The sequence below is a fragment of the Rhinolophus hipposideros genome, assembly GCF_964194185.1.
Source record: "Rhinolophus hipposideros genome assembly, chromosome: 16".
Lineage (NCBI taxonomy): Eukaryota > Metazoa > Chordata > Mammalia > Chiroptera > Rhinolophidae > Rhinolophus > Rhinolophus hipposideros.
Window position 1 is genome coordinate 6,108,884 of NC_138062.1, and position 19,572 is coordinate 6,128,455.

Consider the following 19,572-nt stretch of genomic DNA (forward strand, 5'->3'; position numbering starts at 1 on the left):
AGTGACTATGTTTTCTTTAGTTAGAGCTCAAAGCAAACAGGTGCTAGCCTTTTGTATCCTCTGTGGGGAATGGGCTAGAAAGAGCCAACTAACTGAAGAGTTCTGCTGGGAGACATTCATCTGACCAGCTGTGAAAGAGCAAGCAGCCGTAGTGAGTACTGGTGTCCTGAAGGGTGTGGCAAGTGGCTGCTTTCCCAGATGGTCTGCATTCTGTGATGACACCGTAACCGCATGACGCCTCTGCTCTGAAGATGGGACATTTGGCCTTTGGATAAATATCATTTCCAGAACATTGAGCAGTCTACATTACTTTTATTGTATGGAATGTTTTTCTTATCTGTAGTTAGGCAAGAACAAAAGAGGCTTGGCCATGCTTTTTTAGGTAGCACTCACTTAAACATTGCTGTCAGAATAAACTGTTTTCAAACTGTTTAATTTCAAATACTGCTTTTACTTGTGTAAGTGTGATGGGGGAGATATGGGGAAAGAAGGAATTAGGGTAGGCAATAGAAAAAGAAGAAAAGAATGCATCGAGAAAAGAATGCATCAAGAAGAGGAAAGTTAAGAATTATATATTTTAAGTGTTCCACAACTTCAATCCCTCAGTGGCAGACATGTTCATTTCCTCCTGCTCTCTAATCAATCTCTCGGCCATCCTTAAATCTCTAAGGATTCCAAGGCAGGGCACAGACAGCTAAGACGTTGTTTTGGACTGCTATAATCCTCTGCTCATGCTCTGTGGTCTTTTTCAGATTATTGTCCATGATTCCCCATCAGCTGTGCCCCAGGGATGTCTCTGATTTTGGTCAGAATTCTCTCATGTTTATCAGAACTGGACAGTTGCCACAGAGCTGTGGATTTTAAAACTCCTCATCAGGTTCATGTAAGTATTATACTCCAGGTCCAGTACAGGAGACATTATGTAGATTTAATTACCCAGTCCTCAAACTCCTTGACTCATTCAATAAGTATTTTCTGAGTATCTACCAAGTGTCAGGTTCTGTGTGGGGAAGAAAGGATGATCCTTCGTAGGGGAATTCCTTGTTCTCTTTTTGACTCCTCATAAGATCTCTCTTTTTTCAAATTCTTGTGCATTCTGACTAGATTACATATATATATATATATATATATATATATATATATATACACACACATTATTTTCAGGTGACTTATATATAATATGTAACTTGTTTGTCCCAAATCTAGTTTTTAATATCCCTACAATGCTTAACATCTTATTAGACACATAGGAAATATTTGACAAAAACATATTAAATAGAGAATAGTCCTTAATTACTTTCTTTGAAAGTACGTTTGTATGAAAAGTTTAAATAAGAAAAAGAAAATAAAACAATTGTGATATTATATATATTGGTATTGAACCAAAATCTATTTTAACAATATTTTGGGTATTATTTTAAAATTGAGTACATGTAAAGATTTATGTTAGTGAAAGTCAGACATAGAGAACTGGTAAAATTGCCCAATCATCTTTTTTTCATTTGTTTCTCATTAATAGGAATTGGCTAAGGGCTTTCCTTGGGGAGTGACGTTACCTATTCTAAGATTATAACTGCATCTTTATAGTACCAAACATTTGAATTTCAAAGTGAGAAATTGCACAGCTCTCTTGATTAAACAACTGGGTGATTGGTAAAGTCAGATCAGACTAGATTTTTCCTTTAGATGATAGGACTCAGGATGGAAATAAAAATATGTTGGGATTGGTAGGAATCAGAGGGACCACCCATGAAAATACACTCTTAGGGTGGCCCCTAGTGAACTCTTCTGAACAGAGGTAAGAAGAGGTTTTTTTAGATAGAAAAATAATTCATGGATATATAATCTAGTTTCTTCCTATCTAGCTCTTCAGGCAATAAAACTAAATTTCACTTCAGTCATTTTAATAAGAATTCTTAGCCATATATTTTGTTTCTAAACATGCTGTTCTTTTGGAAAACATGCTTTAAAATTTCTATGCAATGCATTTCATTGTGATAGTACTTGTGCCAAATTTCTGGAAAGTAACATATACATAAAACTCTGGATGCCAAATTCTTCTGCTGAACTAGGACAAAACACAGCATTGTAAGTAAAACGTCTGCTTGATTATAACAAAAATGGCCTATATTTGCAAGACTATACCTTACAAGACTACAGCAGCCAATAGATAGTATTCGCTGTCACTCACCTGCTATTGGCTGGTATTTTGACTGTTAAGATAATTTCAGAGAAAAAGAAAAAAAACAAGAATAAAAAAGAGAAGGCAGGGTCCTGCTTAATTTTCAAATTTAATAATCATCTGTGGATAATTGAGCGTTGGCAGATAGACTGTTTCCAGTCAAGTCTTGCCATCTAGAGAAGAGTATTTCATATCGACACCTTGCACAAAGCACAGACAAACACTGTCCAGGGAGGCCGCGTGGCGTTCATCTCTTTCCAGGATTTCAGAAGTACATAAATCCATAGTGTTTTGAATGGCTATGTTTATATTGAATTTTCCCTTCCCTTTTCTTTCTGGAGGAAGGTCAGTCAACCTTATCTTCATACTTTGCTTCCACTCTTGGCCAGAGTGTGAGTCAAAACAGAAATATGCACTTAAGTAATTATCTGTGATCTCAGAATATATTTATTTTAAGATCCAAAGGAGACAACATAAAAAAATTAGAACAAAGGAAATGTTAAAAGTGGAAAATGGAAATACTGTATAGGGGATAATAAACACCTTTAGCTCACTGGAGATGCTTTAAATTACAAAACGTATATTCATTGTTACCAATCATACTTAACGGACTAAATGTTATTCTCGTACATTTATTTAAGAAATACAGTTATAGATCCAGCACCATGTGCTCGTAGATTGTATCCGTGTTGTTCTCACACTGAGTTTAAACAACATAGGCCTAGCAGTTCCACCTAACTTTAAGGCTGTTTAAAGGAAAAAAAGTCACTTTTGTAAATTGCTTTGTACAGTTGCTAACTGGGATAAAAAACTCAGTCTTGTTAGTTTAAGATATCAAATCAATAGTCTTGATTGTTTTATATTTATGCATTACCCTTGTACTTTCAAATAGGCCAAAGTTTGCCTACTATGATCAGATTGTATAAACTTTGTATGTTACTATTCTTTTTTTTGGAGGGCTCTATGTTGCATTTTCAAAATCACTGAATAAGAAAGACTGTCCTTAAAAATTATATACTTAAAAGTATAAAAGAAATTAGAGTGTTATTCGAGAAAATAATTATATTACAACAATTAAATTCAGGCATACACCTATTTACAATTTACTATTTACAATATTATAATACAAATAAAGTACAATGCATGTTTAGTTAAATTCCCCACACATGCGTTTTTTTTTTTTTTTTTGGTGTAACAATATGTAGACTTTGGTTGCTTTGCTACAACAAAAACCAGTGGTGATATCCCATGAAACAAGTGGAAAAAAAATAAGAAGAATGTTTCAAGAGGCAGTTATTTTATGTCTTTTTGTTGTTGTTTAGAAGAAAGATACTTTGGTACAAAGTCAGATCTCTTTGCTTAATAGTTAAATATCCTAATTTATTTTCTCAATCACTTACGGAGGAGTATTAAAGCTAAACCTTTATTTCGTTGGTTTTGCCTATCCGTGTCTCTCAGGGCTGTATTAACTGTTCCCCACAGGAACTATTCTGCGGTCTCCCCTTGGGTGTTTCCCTAGATGGCACCAGCTTTACTAAGGCCTTGCTATTGTGCTTTACTCTGAAAGCCCTGCTCTGAATTTTCCCTTCTATCTATATCAGGTGTGGTATTTTGGATTTGGTTTTCATTCCTTTAGTGTAACATTTACTTATAGGCACTTAAAATTTTTGTGGTGCTATTTATAGAGAGGAAGGATATAATTTCTTTTAAATGCAGAATATAAGTTTTTCTCAAGGACCTTGAGAAAAGCCACCCATGCCAGAATGTGGCTGGCAGTTGGAGAAACTGTATCCCACAAGGTACAGGATACCCAGTCCGCTGGTATTTGACCTTTCAGTGTCGAGGCCCCTTCTAATGGCCTCGGGCTACAAGTGCCTGTTCAAGTAGCTGCTGTGGGTGTCACAGCAGCTAGGGGAACAGAGGTACAATGCCGTACACGGGCTACCAGTCACCCCATGACTGATTATAAAGCTTAGGAATTAGCATCTTACCATTTGGTATGCAGCCATTTATTCAAAACATGTTAGGTTACTTGCATGACCATCAATACCTGAAAGACTATGCGTAAAAACATGATACGAATATCAACAGCATAAAACTACACTGTTCTCAGTTTTAATGAGTTTTTAGGTGCAGCTTTTAGACATCATTTAACAGCCTAATCATTTTGAAGAGGACTTTTATTCAAATTGTCTTTTATGGTAAAATCAGTAGTGCTAATATCTAAAGAGGGATTCTGTATGAATGCATACCAGCCATGTAATGGTTAAAACATGTAGGATTTAGATTTGGTATGAAAAAAAGGATACACTAAACTTTTAGGGGGAAAGAAGATGTTAACAATTGTGGTATCTTACAGGAAGGGTTAGAACAAAAGTGTTTTATTTACTTTGCATGTTCCGCAAAAGCAAATGACGTGAGTGAATATTACGTTGTGGACCATCTTGATTCTAATAAGACCATGCTACAATGTTGTCTACAGCATTGTGTTCTCATTTTTTAAAAGGAGTGACAAGTTGTTGGGATAATTGACAAAAACTGTGAACAATTAAGACAATGTAAAAGTACCGAAACGCTAGACAGAATTCAAGCAAACAAGTTTCTTTAGGCAATCAAATACGAATGGTCAGGCCTCACAAAAAACAGATCTCATTTTCCAGTAAAGAAACCATGACTGAAATAGCAACAACACTGGGTACATCCTGTACAATTAAGCACATATGCAAACTTACAGTGAAACTGCTGACAAAAAGAGTCCTGTTGTGTCTGTGTCTATGTCCAGCTTGTTTCTGGAAGAATGACTAGAGGAAGAAATAATTGATAAACTAAATATCTAATATATAAACAGATCATTTAAAATGTTTCTGCTTTCTGATTTATCAGAAAGGGTATTAAGGAGGGGAGGGAAAGGCTAAGCTCCCATTGTTTACAGTGGATTTGAAACTACTAAGTAAGAGGAAACAAAGGATATTCTTGGAATACTCTGTTAAAAAAGTTTTCAATGAGAATTCCAGAGCAGTCATGATGTTAACCAGATGTATTATTTTCCAGACTTAAAGTAAGAAGGAACAACATTGTACATATATACAGAATACTTTGTCTTAATATTTATTGTTACCCCAATAAAAATAGAGATAGAGCACTGCTAATACTATGTTTAAGATGATAGAGTGGTCAGCAGTTTCCTAAATTTTGAATCTTGAATTCTGATTGAATTGTCCAATTCAATTATTTTTTTAAAATGTCATTTTCAGAATAATTTTGGAAATGACAATTTCTAATAAATTTTTCATGAATCAGACGAAAAGCAAATCTTTGCTATGTCTATTTAATCTCCCTTTGAAATCCATTTATTTCCCATGGAGATGGATATCCTATAGGACTCTTGATTTCAACATTATCTCTGAATTAGCTAATCTATACAGCAATTTACAGCATTGTAACTTGAAAATGAAATGAATATGAGTGCAGATATCTCTTCAAGATCCTGATTTAAATTCTTTTGGATATAAACAGAATTGGGGTTGCTGAATCATATGGTAGTTCTACTTTAAATTTTTTGAGGAATCTCCAAAATGGTGACTACACTATTTTACAACATCCATGAAAATATATAGTAGCCTGATTTTCTCCTGGGTGTTTGGTTGAAGGAATTGTCACATTCACCCATTCTTTGCTGAGATGTGTTAAGTATATTAAATAAGTGTACAACAGCTTTGGTTTGTGACTAGCTCCATTCCTTTTTTTCCCATGTCAGTAAATTTTTGATGACTTTTTTTTACAGTCTGTAACGTTAATGATGGCTGGATAGGGGAGTCGCAGTGCTGTTGCAAGGGTAGCACGGAGAAGGGAGTGTTTCCCTCTAGGCTCTTGCAATGTATTCCTTCCTACATGTCTTCTTGTTGTCCCTTAGTGTTACTCTTCCTTTCATTTTGTTGACATCTCTGAAATCACTGCCAAAACGTTGCCAATTTCATTGGGGAGGATGGGGCAGGGGCATGGAGAAGTTTTCTCTTTCTGGTCCATTTTCCTTCTCTCCCTCCACGGTATCTACTTCCATACTGAACCGCCATTTAACATCATGTCCAGTAGCACGTGGAAGCCCACCCATGTTCTTTGTCCTACAATTCATGCCTACCGAGTTTCTGTTTACTGTCTGACCCCCGGGGAAAATTTCCTAAGAGAATTTTTGGATTGTGTGCATTTCTTTATTTGTTTTAACAACTTTGGACACAAAAGAGATCTACGCAGTTGGTACCCAGTGTTTAACTTTCCAAATAGACTAACAACAATAACATGAAGAAAATTTTCTTGAAATGGTAAGCAAAGCCTTGGACTTACAGAAAATGCAGTTTGGCAAGTGAGGTAACTTAAGCCCCCTCCGCCTGTTGAATCTGAGTATGCCACACTAGGTGACCTTTTACTATACACAGCAACATCACCGGGACAGATGGTTGGGGAGAACAAATTATTCTTAAACAAACATTTTACGCTTCCAAACTAATTTATGCCTTTAGAAAGGGGTGTAAGTTATTTTTTTTAAACACGTATTTTAAGAGATCTGCTTCACTGTGTAATCCGTTTATTTCCAGCAGAAACACAAAGTAGCCTTCTTGATCTACCTCTCTTTTTGTTGATTTTGTCACTTCTGATCGTTATGCTTCTAAAGATCACCAATTACCAGTTTTTGCCAGGTGATTAAGCTTGATGCCACAGTCAGAAATGAGATTTGATAATGAAAAATCCCTGATCATCTATTTTATGTAGGGGACAAACAGATGTAGAGAGGTGGTATTGCAGAGATGCATGAAAATGAAAAGATATAATTACTCACTTTGGATAATTCATCATTTGTTATGATGACAAAAATAAATATTAATAATATAGGAAGAATTAATTATAAACCTGTGCGAACAATGCTTAAGAAAACAAAGCAAAGGACATTCTTCTCATATAGTTCATTCCATTCCCATGACTCTGTCACGCATGCCTATTAGAGTCATAGAAGGTGATTCTGCAGCAGGAATGATGAACGCAGGATGGGAGGGAGCATTTGGTTTAGGGCAACTTTTAATCTGGGTCTTGAGGATTATGTGGGAGTTTACTCAGTAGAGAAAATAGAAAGGGCATCCAAGTCAGAGAAACAGAGATGAAAAGGCATGTTTATGAGCAGATGAAAGACTGTTTAAGGATAGCGTGGCACGGCAATGACTTCTGGAAATCTGTGACAAGAAATAACCTAGACCTGTATTGACCAATCAACATAGTGTTCTTAGAAGTGTCCTTAGAAGTAAACATGTCAACAAGAATTTGCATCAAAGCCAATGGCTGTCTGTGCAAGAGCTAATTTTATTTTCTGGCAAGGAAGGCACCAGTGCATATGGTTGCGGGCAAGGATGACAGCATGTGAACTGGTTCCACCCTTTGAAAGAGTTTTGTTTTAAAACTTTCGTTCTCTAGGCAATATCCTCCTGAATGCGTGTCCAAGATGAAACTGCCTTTTATTGATTCGCATCCTTTCTAGTTCTGAATAAATCAGAAATGAGGCAGAAATAAACATGTGAGGTCAACAAATCTATAAGATAACAGCTATATTTATGTGCTACACATTGTACTACGCAGTTTTAAAACACTGATTTATTTAATCTTCACAACGATAGGATTTATTAACCCCATTTTACTGATGAGAAAAGCGAAGGCTTTGATGAATTGAATCGCTTGTCTGAGATAACTTGGTATTCAAACCCAGATAGGTTCCAAAGTCTGGCTTCTAAGGACTCTGCCATAGTCTTTCTTTAGGGTTTAGAGATACTTTTTCATAAATACTCAGTTCGTATGGTGGAAAATACTCATTAATGCCACAGAACAAAATATGGTGCATTTGTTTGTATGGCAGAGAAAGAACTTTCAAGCAACGAAGTCTTCACCTGCATGCACACATTCTCGTGTCACCTTGAGAATGTGAAGGAGAATTGATAACTTCTATGACGTATTAGTCAAAATTTGAAAGCATTTTCTTCAAATTGAATTTTAAGATGAAATATACTTTACATCAGAAGGAAATGTTCAAGTGAAATTTAAGAGGAGGATCCAGATAGCACTTAAGTGTTCACTCCTCCTCCTTCCCCAGGTCAGGAAACAGGATTGATGCCCTTCTTTCTCCAATTTATAAGGTCAGGCCATTTTCTTTCATGGGTATGTAAAACCTCCCATCCATATAGGCTCAAACATCCACTATATTATTCTCATCTTTCTGGGATTTATGATTTACTGACCTATGGTCAGCCCTTCCCATTCACTGAACGATTTGACACGACTTTGCTCTTCATCCCAAATTTCTGACATTATCAAGGTGGATTTAACATGTATTAAATCAACCAATATTCTAGCTTTTCATCTAGCTATGTCTCCTTCACTCCAATCTGGAAATCAGGACTCACAGCCCCAAATTCCCAACCTTACTACTCCAACTTTCCAATCTCACCATGCCACTGAAAACGGTGTAAACTTCTAAGCCAACAGGTATTATTCTGTTCTTAATTGCCTTGTTCGGCAATATTCTTATATTTGAAATGCTCTTATCCATAAATTCCTATTCCACACTATTTTTGCCTTTTTTTCTTTAACCTTTCTGACTGCTCCTTTTTAAATCCTCCTCATGGGTTTATTTTCTTTTCCATTCTTTCAATGTCAGTGTTCTTTAGATTTTCACCCACAAGCCCTTCTTACTGTAAATACAGTCTATGAGAATCTCATCTTTACCCATGATTTTAAGTCTACTCTCTTCTGGATGATTCCAGCTTAGATTTGTCTCCTGGAGACTTTGGAGGTACATATATAACTATCCTCTAGGCATTTTATTTTGGAGAAGTATTTTCAGGGAAAGAGAATCTGTGCAAAGGCTAGAAGTAACTGTGAATTTGGAGGACCTTAGGATGTTTCATTTTGAGTTAAACTGGAGAATGGCAAAAGATGAGGCTGGAGAGAATGACAGATATTATTCCTGGAGGTCTTTACAAAACACACTAAGAAGTGTGGGTTTTATTTTAAGAGCAATATAGAACAATAGAAGTTTTCTGATCATGGGAATGACTGTGATTAGAAAGATTACTCTGATAATAAAATAGAAAACTGGTGATTGAAGAAAAGGCAGTGAGAAGTGATCAGTTGGGAGACGTTTATCGTAACAGAAGTGGGAATTTTTTGAGGTCTGAAATAAGATAATGTAAATGGAGAGAAATGTTCAATAAGTGTTTATTAAAACAAAGACACTTTTAGTCAGTAAGTACTACTGCTTTAGTTGATATGGAATTAACTTCTTTCACATTGGAATGAATTTAGTAGAGTGCTTGAAAATCATATTTGGGAATATGACTAGGGAAATATTGTAAATGCATATATATATATATATTTGAAATTTATCAGCTATAAAATTAAATGTATCAAATTGATTAATTTGGAAGGCTTTACTTGATCCCTATACAATTGACTGACAAATGAAGAAATTTGGAAAACAAATAAGTAAAATGAAAAAGCAAAACAAACAGCAAAAACTTGGATTATCTGTCTGGACAATGCTAAAAAAATTCGTAACAGAAAATAGATTGTTTTTCTACTGATTACATTAATTGAAGCTGAGTTTAAATCTATTGGCCTTATTTTTAAAATGAGTTTATGTGGTATTTTTAATTATCTCAATGTTAATTAAACTAATTGTTTCGCAAGACACATTTTCATTTATTAACAAGATATTGAAAGATCAATTTTGCTGTATTATTTTAATTTCGTACACACATTCTCATATGTTTTATTAGGTAAAGTGTGTGGTTCAGTGGACTTACAGGACCATTGTTTACATTATTTTTTATTTTCATCTTTACGTTATAATTTTTCTTTTTGTTTCCTTAGGGTCACCTGGCAGAAAAAGGTTTTGACATGTTATTATCATTTTCTAGATTAAGATATCCTGAAGGTAACAATACTTTATACTGAATAACAGTCATAAATTTTCTTACTCTTTTCTGACGCATTCTGTGGCACAAACACAGACAGCATTTTCTCAGGATACAGACTTTGGTTAAATGATTTATGGAGCTTTCAGATGCTTATTCTACTCTTCTTATAGATCTTAACCATGTATAGTATATCAATTTCCTGTGCTTGCGGTATATAACAAATTGCTACAACCTGAGAGGCTTAAACCTGAGCAGAATAAGTACAACTTGATTCTTTTATAGTTTTGGAGGTCAGAAGTCCTAAATGGATTTCACTGGGCTGAAATCAAGGTGTCAACAGAGCCAGGATCCCTTGGAAGCTCTGGGAGAAAAGCCATTTGCTTGCTTTCGCCAGCTTCCACAGGACACTCTGTGTTCCTTGGATCGTGGCCTCTTCTCCGTTCTCAAAGTCAGTGCCGTAGATTCTTCGTCTGACTCTGCCGACCTTGGCTTCCTTCATATAGCCCTCTTCTCTTCCTTCATATTACCCTCTACCTCCCTTTTATAAGGGTACTACATGGATATTTTTCTGGATAGTTTAGGCAATCTTCCCATTTCAAGACCCTTCATTTAATCACACGTGCAAAGTCTCATTAGCCACGTAAACTAACATTCACAGTTTCCAGAAATTAAGACCAGGCTATCTTTGGGTGCCATTATTTAGCTCACAATATCAATATTAATTTTTTCCCTGGGTATTTCACTTTAACCTTTTTCCATGGTAGAGGCAAAGTAACAGATGAGTTTTATTTCATTTTTTATTTTTTTGTATGCTTACACTGCCAGATCCTTTGCATACTACACGCTTTTGGAGCTGTGGCCCTAGGTAGAAGCAGCAGGCAATGCCGTTGCATTAGAAAAATGGTTCTCCAACAAGATTCCCTTCAGTGTTTTCATTCCCACTTCTATGACTTTCCACTAAAGACATGTACAATACGGTGGGTTTGTTTTTCTCCATGGAGCAGATGAGGTAGAAAAATGGCAGCTGGGATAAGTGGAGCATATGTCCCCTCATAGGGAACAAACAGGACTCCTTTCTTTTCCCAAGAAGACATGTTCTCCTCTCAATTCTGGCTTTAACTGAGAAAACAGAGCCCTGCAAGGCTCACAGAATCAATATTTATTGGGGAGAAGCCTGGAGGAAGGATGCTCTGATCATCTCATTATATGTGCCAGCGTTTCTGATCTTCGAGAAATTGAAGGCACTTTGTGCAGGAGGCATGTTTTTAACCCTGGTGGCCTAAACCACACATTCCAACTACTTAATTACATTCCACCTAAAGTGTCCTTCCAAGTGTTTCAGAGCTCATGGTGGTTTTCATTTCCTACCCTAAGCTGCTCGGTTGTTGTGCTATTGTTATTATTTAACATTCCTGAAAGCAGACAGATGCGCTGTTTGAAACACGAATATGTATTTCCTATTGAATGAGTGATCATCTAAAACCTGGTTGCCATATTTTATATCCTCAGTTGAGTAAAAGAAATTCATTAAAGGAAACATAATAAAAGGAAACAGTAAAAGAAAATACAAGACAAGGCATCTGTCCTGCTTAAAACCCAAACCAGCTGATGTGGAGAACAGGCCACTTTGTGACGTGGTCTGGCTAATGTTCTCATCTGAGCAAAAACAATGAGACATTTGTGCTGGTGTTGTAAATGGATGGGGTTATTATTTTTCTAATAAAATGACTTAAATTTGTTTGAAGGAAGGATCACAGGAGGATGGGAAGTTTTCTCACAGTGACAGCAGTCATTTAAAATAACTATTGCATATTACAGACAGAAATTTTTGACAGGGGAGAGGCAGATTGATGATTACGAACCCCTAGCCCTTCTCTTCTGTTTCAATGGAAGGGCTCTACTCTCCTTTTAAGACAAATTCCTTTAATAGTGTTTTGATACTACGCCCTCTGCCTTGGGCAATTTAACCGACCCATTGGCTCGCTCCGGTCTGACTTCAGCTTCCTCCTATCAACTCGCCTTTTAGTCTTGGTATATAAATGTGCCAAATCTCTGTCATGTAGAACGACAGTAATATTTTTAAAACAAATGAATATTCTTCCCTCCTTTGCATTTTCTGAGTAGGACTTTCCCTCAATTCTGCCAGAGTCATCTATTTGCCTTGGGGAGGACAGGAATTGTGGAAGCCGGACTGCACTGAGTCAGAGGCAATCACTGTTCAGCTTTTGACATTGAATAAAATATTTGAGTTGACTACAAGACCAGAGTTTGAAAGCCAGGCTTGGCTGGGAGAAAAAAAAAAACACATTCCCCCCCCCCCCTTGAACCCTGTAGTTTCCACTAATGCACTAATGTATTAAGTATTTGGTTTATCACCCTAGTTTATAGATATTTTCTATTTACCAAGGATAAAGAAAAGTCAGAATATATCATGAATAAAGTATGACATAAAGATATATATTTACATATTACAAACATCTATATATTTTTATCTCTCTAGATAGGTAAATGATAGATAGATAGATAGATAGATAGATAGATAGATAGATAGATAGATAGACCTATTTATACATACAGCCTGAGTAAATCACTGGCTATGTACATATCTTCCTATCTTGAGAAAATCTTCCACCTCATTTCTGTTTATAAATACTGCTCTATTTCCTGTCCTTGCCATTACTAGATTTGTTGAAAACATGGCTTACTTTTGTTTATCCCACTTTATCCCCTACCTTCCACTTTTTAATCCACTGAAATGCAGCTTCCTTTCCTATTGCTCTCCAAAACTGCCTCTTGTCAAAGTCACCCAAAGCATTATCAATAGTCTCTTTTTGGTCTTTGTTTTTTTTCTCTCTACATAGCATTTTGTATGTGATTCCTTACTTCCGTCTTGATTCTTTTTAGCCATTTGGTTTCTGTGATTTTTTTTTTTTTTTTTGGCCTGATTTTTATCCTAGAACTCTGACAAGTGTTTCTCACGATGCTTCATGGGCTCTATTTTCTCTGACACACCTTAAATGCCACTTTAAAATCTCAATCTTATTTCGTTTTGTCTGGATGAACTTATAGATATTCTAGATATAGAAACATTGACGAATCTCTAATATATACTTTAGCAAATACATTTATCCTAGGATCTATAATTATTTATCGTATTGTGTGCTGGAAATCTCCTTTAGTATGTTTCAAAGATGTCTCAAGTTCAAATTTCATATCCCCCAATTAAACTCCTCCTCCCTTTCCTCCTCAAACTTCTCCTCCTCCTCCATTCCGGTTATCACATAATGAACCCACCATCAACTTACTCCATGAAAAAGCCCACAAGTCATCTATTCCTTCTTTCATCTTCATGTTCCATCTCCAGTTAGCCACGAAGGACTAAATACACTACCTCCTTAAGAGTTCACATCCATCCCATCATTACCGTCTCTACCAGCCATTCTTACCCTTTTGCCTTACCTACTGTGACAGCCTCCTAAATCCATCTGTGTGGGATTTCCATTTTAAATTTTCTACTTCCTCCGAAATAAACTTTAAAAAAGCATCAGGATAGTTGTTTTCTTTCTCATTTAACATCTTTCAGTTGCTCCCCATGACTCAGGATACAGTCTGGCCTTTTCAGCCAGTACTTATTTGATCCGGCCTGTGCTTATCTAGACACTTTGTTATCATACAACTCTGTCTACACGCTACATTCCATCTAACTGATTTATTTGTCCTCCCCCTAATACACATGTTCACTCATTCACCTGTTTGCATTCGCTACTAAATTCATCTGACACAGTAGGCTTACTCCCACTCATCCATCAAAACTCATCTCAGATTTTACACTCTGCATGTCTTCCTGTGTGCTCCTCTTAACGATAACAGTGTTATCTCTATGATACTCTCCCTCACTAGCCTGAACTTTCAAAAGACATCTAGCATGTCTTTTATTGCAGAGCATTTTGCAAATTGAATGGCATCAAAATTATAGAAATTTATATGAAAATTGAGTAAACTGAGGCTTGAGAGGGTAAGTGACATGTCTAATGTATTGTTAGTGATCGACAAAGATGTTAACTTTATTATTCTTTAATTAAAATCTGAAAACTTAACAAAAAACCTAAAATATAGAAGAGATTCAGTACACGCTTGTTGATTAAGTGAATGAAAAAGGAAAAGTAAACAATCTCATTTTCTATAACAAAGATGTTCAAAAGAAGTGAATTTCAAAACAGTGTAGGGGAGGGACACTAAAATATATCACTTTTGTATTAAAAACGTTCTTACTAAGCGGTAATATTTAAAGTGAATATTTTTGGGGTTTTTTAAAAAGATTTTTATTAAAATGTAGCTACCATACAATATTATATTAGTTTCAATACACCATAGTTATTCAACATTTCTGTACCTAAAGGAGCGATCAGCATGATAAGTTCAGCAACCACCTGACACTGTACCACGTTATCACAATATTATGGACTGTATTCCCTATCGTGCACATTACATCTCATGACTTGTTTTATACCTGGAAATTTGCACCTCTTATTCCGTTGAAGCAAATAGTCTCAATATGGTGTCCTGTTTTATAGGGAGCAAAATTATACCTGTACCTTTTACTCTCTAAATGTGCTTGTAGTTAGTTACGCTGACTAGTATCAAATTAAAATTAAGGATACTAATAAATTTCATGTGAAAAAGAGTAAACACCAGATTTACAGTAATGTTTTCAATGCCTGGAATAGCTTCTAAATTAGTAAAACAATAGAAATTTCTACACGTGGGAGGCAGAATTCAAAAATTGCCCCCACGATCTCCATTCTCTGTTGTTGAGCCATACGGAATCCCCGCCCTGTGAGTGTGGGCAGGACCTGTGATTTGCCTTTAGCCAACATAACATGGAGAAGGGGATGGGATGTCACTCCCATGAGTGTACTGTATATAAAACTTCCTTTAACAGACTAGAGTGAGAGAGTCTCCCTTACTAGCTTCAGAGAAATGAGATGCCATGTTAGGAGAGGGTCGCCTGACAGGGAACTGTGGTGGCTTCTAGGAGCTGAGAGCAGCCCTCAGACAGCAAGAAAACAGGAACCTGAGTCCTACAACCACAAAGAACTGATTTCTGCCAACAGTCCTGTGAGCTGAGGCTAGGCCCCCAGCTTCAGGAAGAAGACAGCAGAGCCTATGCCTTGATTTGCTCATGTTTGTGAGAGGACCCAGTTAGGGTGTACCTGAACTCCCCCCATGTGGCAACTATGAGATAATAAATACGTGCTGATTTAAGCTGCTGAATTTGTGGTAATTTGTTATATGTCACTTTAACACTACTATATCACAGGTTACTCCTCAACGCATTAACTCTAACAAAACTTGTTATACAACCTTCAAGATGTCGAGAACCAATAAATGTGTTAACAAAAAGCAAAATTTCAAACCATTAAAGGAAAATAAAATCTAATGATATCTTCATTAAATAACTCAGGTTTCAAAACATGACAATTAAGCAGTTAGGAGGAAAATACATGATAAACCAATTGAGAATAAACAGAAATACCATATAACCATTTCAATGAAATAAAAGAAAGAAAAACCCAACCACATGCTTTTCTTGGGTTTAAATCAATGTTTATCTACTCCTTTCTGTTTTAAAGTATTTTGTATCTATTAATATTTTGCAAGCTATAGCAGTTCAATCTCTGTTCTATTTAGGAAAGCAAAACTATGTAAAAAATACTTAAAAGTTATACAAAATTAGAAATATTTTTAGTGAAAATAATGCAAAATTCGAATAGTTCTAAGGTTGTTTATCACTAAATACTTCTCTGAAATAATTATGTCTCATAAGCTAGTCCTTTTCCAAACTTTTCCTTCCTTCATAGGATATATGTGAGTTTATCACTATCAAAAATAACTTCTAACTCTTTTAGTTGAAGTGTTTTTCACCTTAAGTTTTAGAATATAGCAGATAAAGCTTGAAGAAAAATGTGTAAACAACCAAAATTTTGGAAGTTTTAATTTCTAACCTCAAAAACTAATGTGGAGGGAAAAAATCCACACGGCTTTTACGTATTTCTTATATTCAATTGAAAAACTCAGCAAATGACAGAAACTTAATCTAGATAGCATCTGCCGGGGTTTATCACAACCAGGAGAGGACAGCACAGCCAGATATTCTTAATAGTTTTTGGGCTATTTATTTTAAGAAATGTGGAGAATATAAATGCTTAAAATTTGCTATTTTAAAACACATGAAACTCAAATCATGACTTTCATAGCTGCCTAGCTAACTTTCATTTGTAATTTAAGATATTAAAATTAAGAATCTGAAAAATAATTAAATGATACTCTAAAAATTTCCCCTCCAACTGTGTGAAAAATACAATAGTTTTATGTTACCGTAACATACCCTATTTTCCTAAGTCTTAGCAAAGGCTTTCTTGTTTCCAAATTCTTAAGTGTTCCCAGTTTTAACGACATTATTGATAATTTTGTATTTGTGATTGGATGGCTAGCCTTTGGTAGCTCACAGAAATTGTTATTCACTTCATGCTTCATAACATTCCGGGTACAATATGTACCAACAACTTTTTCTCTGTTTTCCTTCCTGAAGCTGATCCGATATTCAAGGGCTGGCTTTCATAAGTTTCCACTTCAGTCTAAAATAGATAATTTAAGAAATCCAGAAAGCCGAGGCTGCCAAGCGCAGTGTTTCCTAAAACCAGATTGCTATTTTACTTCTTCCCTTGTGAGAAAGCCCAGGCCTCTAGGAGCTGCCCCACCTCTTCCTCAGAGCAAATGGCTCCTTCTGTGATCCTGTAACTTCACAGAGGAAGTGCCCCGTTTTAGAGGCTATCATCCAATGTCACTTCTTATTTCATTGTTTGTTTTTTTTTGTTTAAATTGTATTGCTTTTACATCTGGATGGTACAGCTTTCATGTGGTATTAAAAGTATGCATCCAAAAATGTGTCCCAGATGAATATCCTGTTTGCCTTTTGATTTAAATTTCTGTTTAGTAAACCTTTGTGGTTTGGACATAGTAAGGAGTATTTTCGGCAGAACTCCTTACCCACATCCTCAAAAATAATAGCTCCTCTATCCGGTCCTTCCTTACTCACCTCTCCTTTGCCAAATTAACATTGTCTATCAGCCACATTCTTGGAGGTATTTAAGAACATTACCTCCTCTCTCACAATGATAAAAATCTATGTTTAAAGGATGGCTATTTGAGAAGCTCTTTCCACAAAGAAAAATCTCTTTTACATGCTCTGTCATTAGCAAATATGAAAATGTTTCCATCAGGCCCTGGTAGAAAAATAACCAATTTTTGAATTATGAGATACTTGCTTGAGAGAAACACAAATAACTGCTTTTTCAAAAATAGTTTAGCAACTGTATTTTTCTGGTCAAAACCAGAAAGAAATACGGTTCAAGTATTTTTAAGTCTTTCCTTCAAACTGGTCATAGAAATTCTATCACTGATGGATAGATTGACTTGACATGTTGCATAAAATTACTTTTTAAAGTAAGTATTGTAAACGTGATTTTTTTTTTTTTTCAGCAAAGAGATTTGGTTGTTTGGGCATTTCTTAATTTGCTTACTTGGGGGTATGTTCTCCCCAAATCCACACACGTAATTTCCATTGCCTTTAAAAGGGGTTCTGAACACACATCTAAAGGAGACTTGACCATTTGGTTTTTGATGTTCTAAAGCCAACTAAAGCATGAACCTCTTGCTTCCTTTCTGATCCCAGCCCTTTTCAATGAGAACAATGCTTATGCAAGATTTCCTAGGGGAGTTTTGTGGTTTGAGGTTTTAATAATCTAGGCTAAACTTCAAATAGGGACCACAGCTGCTTGGATAAGACTCCTAGGCCTCTTTATTTGAACTTCAGTGAGCTTACCAGAATTTTTAAACATTCTGAGCAATATTTGCTATGTAAGTGTGACATGTGGTAGCTTTATTTCAGATATAAGAATATATAGCTGCAAACTGTATGAAAATAAAATGACAATATACTTTACTTAAACATTTGCAAATATGTTTAAAAAGATTTGACTCCTTTAAAAAAGTAATGAATGATGCCATTCTAATTCAACAAGGGAAAACTACTGTGAATGCTTGATATTTCCCATCTCTGTTGGAAGTCTCACTCTGTTCACGACCTTGTTGAGAATACTTGGGATGGCTAGTTTGAACTCTTTATCTGGTAAATCACTTATCTCTGTTTCATTAAGATCTGTTTCTGGAGATTTATCTTGTTCTTTTGTTTGGAACATATTCCTTTGTTTCTTCATCTTCCTTGACTCTCTCTATATTGCTTTCTGTATATTAGACAAAACAGCCACGTTGTCCAGTCTCGATGGAGTGCTCTCGTGCAGGAGATGAACCTTGCTGATCAGCTTGGCCCAGTCCCTAGTTGTCTCTCAAACTTTTGTGATTGTGCACGCCTCTGTCTTTGTTGAGTGGCTCCCAGTAGTTGAAGGTGTCAGTGTCCCAGGGGGAAGAATCACTGTCAGCACCTAGATACAGGCTGATTAGAAGCTGGACCCTACTAGGGCAGCAGCTGGGAAACTGTGTGGTTGAGCCCCTTCCAGGGGGAAGCTGAGATGGGTGTTTTCACATGCTTCCTCTGTGCTGGGCTTGGGTGTACAGCTGCTGGGATGGGGTGCTCCTGTGCTCCTTAAAAAATGTTTCTTTCTTTCCTACAGTCCTGTGGGACTCGGGAATCCAAACCCCATTGGCTATTATAACCAGGTAATCCAGAGACTAGGCTCTTGGTGGGTGTTGCAAAAGTTGAGGCACCACATGTGTGTACAAGCTCCTTCGAGGAAGGTACTGGTGACTTCCCGTGGCTGGAAGGGGAAAGTGGGAGGAGGGTTCTCCAGCCTCCCTGGCCTCTGGGGAGGAACCCTAGTGTCTGCTACATAGCAGCCTGGCCCTCAGGAAGCTGCTTTTAAAGCTTGCAGATAAACCTCTTCTGGGAGAAGACTGAGAATCTGGTGATTTTGCCTGCTCCCTACGCACTGAGCCCTGGCAAGATGCATGGCACCCCGTAAATATCACTTCTTTGTTTTTGACACTCTTGTGGGTCTCAGGGACACAAGTCTTGCTGGCTTTCAGAGCTAGGTCTTTGGGGGGCCCATCCTTCCAGTGGGAGTCTGAAAAGCTGGGACACTAAATGTGGGTCTCACCCTTTGATCCTCAGGGAGACATTGGGAGTTGGGGGTCTCTCCCAATTGCAGGGAACTGAGATTTTGGAGAGAGTGTGTCTAGACTTTCCTCCCTGTTGAGATGTCTGTATTGTCTCATTCGTCACCATGGAGGAGTCATTCACTTGTTTGTAGATCTCACTCAGACAGAATTGCACTGCGTATAGCTGTACTTTCAGGGTGTCTGTGGGGGGAAGGGAGCTCAGCAGCCTCCTCTGTCACCATCTTTATTCCTTTTATG

General features: G+C 36.6%; 1 long non-coding RNA gene across 1 annotated transcript in view; it reads left to right on the top strand.

The window, feature by feature from the left end:
* The window catches only part of LOC308509501, a 431,724-nt gene that overhangs the window by 400,224 nt on the left and 11,928 nt on the right, over nucleotides 1-19,572 (top strand). Inside the window, exon 5 of the long non-coding RNA XR_013995201.1 lies at nucleotides 753-883. This is a non-coding gene — a long non-coding RNA (uncharacterized lncRNA). The remainder of the gene's footprint in view (nucleotides 1-752; nucleotides 884-19,572) is intronic.